Raw genomic sequence first — 3,550 nt, 5'->3', positions numbered from 1 at the left:
AGCCTGGTCTACAGAGCTAGTCCAGGACAGGCTCCAAAACTACACAGAGAAACCCTGTCTCGAAAAACCAAAAAAAAAAAAAAAAAAAAAAAAAGGTGAAGTGCAACAAGAAGTTGTAGGTTTTCAACACTGTGCACAAACTCCTCTGTTACAAATAATCATTTATGCTTCTAAAAAGAAAAAAAAGGAAACTGGGGAAATGCCTGGTGAGTGCTGCCGGTGAGCCTCTTGTCAGCCTTGCTTAAAGCTTTGGTCATCACGTGATGGACTGTCGCCTGATACTGTCCGTCATAGTGACAGTGTGCTATGGTTTGCATTTGACTTTATCATGTGTTCAAGGATCCATTGTAATTGAAGGTTTGGTCTTCAAGGTGGCTCCCTTGGGAACCACTTTAGGAGGTGGGGAGCCCTTAGGTCACTGGGGAGATGGGATTGTGGTACTCCAGTCTCTCTGACTTTTTGTTTGGCAGTGTAAGTATCCCCCTGCACATGAGCCCCCATCACCATGAGACTGCAGCTGGGGGACCCTTTGATAAAGCTAATAAAGACCCTGAGCTTCCTCAGGCATTCCACCATCGTACCAAAGGCTGGCTAGTAAATTATACTTTTTTTAAAGACAGGTCTCAGTTAGCCCAGGCTAGCTTGAACTCCATACTGATACTAGGATAACCTTGAACTTTTGGGTTTTCTGTACTTATTGAGTACTGGGATTATAGACATATGCCATTATACCCTTTGTGAGTGTGGTGGTGGTAGTGGTGGTGGTGGTGGTGGTGGTGTATGGGTGGTGCTGGGGATTGAACCCAGGGTATTAGACATGTTAGGCATGCACTCTACCAATTCAGCTACACCCCTAGTCACAAAGGATTGGTTTTATTTCAGAGGGACAGTCTGCTGCCAGTTCCATAGGAAGAAAAGCACCTATGCAGGTCTCTTGAATGTGGCTTAGATGATGGCTTAGGTCAAGGCCAAGTGTGAGCTCCTTTGAAGCGTTGGAAGGCTATGCAGCAGCTCAGTGACAGGCCTTCCAGAAAGTTGGTACCTTTAAGCCTCTCAGTTACTGCTTTGGGGGTTTAGCTGACAAGAGGAAATGTCTTTTTCCACAAATCCCAAACCAGATTTGGCATTATAAGCCTTTATCTACCCAGGGCGATCCTTAGCAGAGGAGATACTGATGGGTTGTCAGCTATTCCAGGAAGCTGGAGGGATGAGGCAGGAAACAAGCTTCCATAGAAACATTTCATTCTAAAGGATGTGTTCATCTATCTCTTAGATCATGAAAATGAAAACTACAAAATCATCTCAGGAGTTCCCCACAACTCCCTACCCTGTCCCAGACGTGAGTCCCATTCAGGTGACTCACCCCTGCCCTCCACTGGGGATACGAAGTCCTCTGCTGTACTTGTGGATAAGGGTCCGCTGTTCTTCAAGCAGATGTGAAATCTTGGCTCCTGAGTCCTTGGGGAGCAACTGTGAGGTTTTTGCTAGCAGAACTGTGACTCTTGGAGTTTTTCTAATGATTGGAGAAAAACAAAGGTTCCTAGCAGGGACCGCAGACTTTCAAAGTGAGAAGCGCAGAGGGCAGGATGGGCTTGAGGGTTGCATTCTGAGGCCTGGTTTCAGGGCTCAGCCCTGGGCTTGCATTCCTTGTATCTCTACAGGGAGAGACAGCCACAAGCATTAACTGTCACTCTCTGCTTTAGCAGTCTTCCTCGGTGTTTTTCTCCAGTGCCATGCTCTGCCTGTCATGCCCTGTCCCTGGGGTAAGACGCTGTCCCCAGTTCAGATCACTATCAATCTCTGCTTCGGGGGGATGCCAAACCCTTCACCTCCTTGGTGTCAGGGTGGCCAGAGCCTCCTAACGACTCCCCACCTATACAGGTCGCTCAGCTGTGAGGAATTAGAGCTGATGCCAGGATGTGGGAAGACGGGCAGCAAGCCAGATGCCAGGGCTCAGGGGTGCAGATGGAAGGCCTCGGAGGACCCAACGAGTCCAGGCTTCTCCCTAGCAGGAGAAGCAGATCTGAGGACCCCCAGGCAGTGGGTGGAGGTCTCAGAGGGAGCTGCCTCCAACCCTGGCAATCATGGCTCTGACACCCCTGCTTTATCTTTGGCTCCATAGCTCTGAACCTTGTCTGTGCCCGCCTTGAGTGAGTTCTGAGATGCTCACGGGGAATTTTTCAGAATGTTTGGTTTTCTTTTCTTTCTTTCTTTTTTTTTTTTTTTTTCAACCAGCTTTGTCTATGTAGTCCAGGTCCTCCTCCCTCAGGGTTCTGAGTGTTGGCATTCTAGGTATACACCACCACACACAGCTCCAGGAGGGTTTGTTGTTGGTGTTGGTTTTGTTTTGCTTTTAGAGACAAGTTTCCATGCAGGCCACGCCACAGACTCACTATAGCTTGGGCTGCCCTTAACTCCTGATCTTATTTCCTTGACCTCTTTAGTGCTGGGATCCCAAGCACACTACACCCCTCCCCCCACTTCTGGGAGTGCTCTCACATCATTTTGAATTTTACTTCACTTGCTATTTGTGAATGTGTGTGTGCCAGTTCATATATGATGTCTGTGTCTGTGAGGGTGGCATGAGTTGTGGTACACATGTGGTGGCCAGATGCTCATGTGAAGCCTCACTTCTCCCCTTCCACCTGGGTTCTGGGGATCAAATTCTGGTCATCAGACTTGTACTGCAGCTGTTTACCCACTGGGCCATCTTACTTAGCCCCAGGAGTGTTGTCTGATGCATAAATAAAATACGTAAGATTACAAAGTGTCGTGGAATATTAATTTAAGATATGTTACATTTGTTTATGCTGTGGAACATCTGTTTAATGGTGCAAAGATGTGTTGTATTCTTTTGTGTTGCATTTGTTTAAATCTGTGAAACTGTGTTGTTTTGCCTGTCTAAAACACCTGATTGGTCTAATAAAGAGCTGAATGGCCAATAGCAAGGCAGGAGAAAGGACAGGCAGGGCTGACAGGCAGAGAGAATAAATAGGAGGAGAAATCTGGGAGGAGTAGATCGAGGATTGAGAAAAGAAGGGGCCAGCCACCAAGCCACACAGCCAGACATGGAATAAGAAGGAAAGAAAAATATACAGAAATAAAGGAAGGTAAAAGCTCAGAGGCAAAAAGTAGATGGGATAATTTATGTTAAGAAAAGCTAGCTAAGAGGCTGGAGAGATGGTTCAGTGGTTAAGAGCACTGCTTGCTCTTCCAGAGGTCCTGAGTTCAATTCCTAGCAACCACATGGTGGCTCACAACCATCAGTAATGAGATTGAAATCTGGTGCCCTCTTCTGGTCTGCAGGCATACATGCAGACAGAGCACTATGCATAATAAATAAATTAATCTTTAGAAAAAGAAAAGCTGGCTAGAACCAAGGCGAGCTAAGGCCAGGCACCTGTAAGTAAGAATAAGCCTCCATGTATTTATTTGGGGGCTGGGTGGCAGGACCCCAAAAGAGCCAAAGAGCAAAAACAACCAACAACTACAACAAAGAACACAAAGAACACTGAAATATTGTTACCAAGATGTCAAATGGTGGATTTGT

Source organism: Onychomys torridus, chromosome 9 (assembly GCF_903995425.1).
Source record: "Onychomys torridus chromosome 9, mOncTor1.1, whole genome shotgun sequence".
Classification (NCBI taxonomy): Eukaryota; Metazoa; Chordata; class Mammalia; order Rodentia; family Cricetidae; genus Onychomys; species Onychomys torridus.
The sequence above is the reverse complement of the archived record's forward strand: the minus strand, read 5'-3'. Positions refer to the sequence as shown.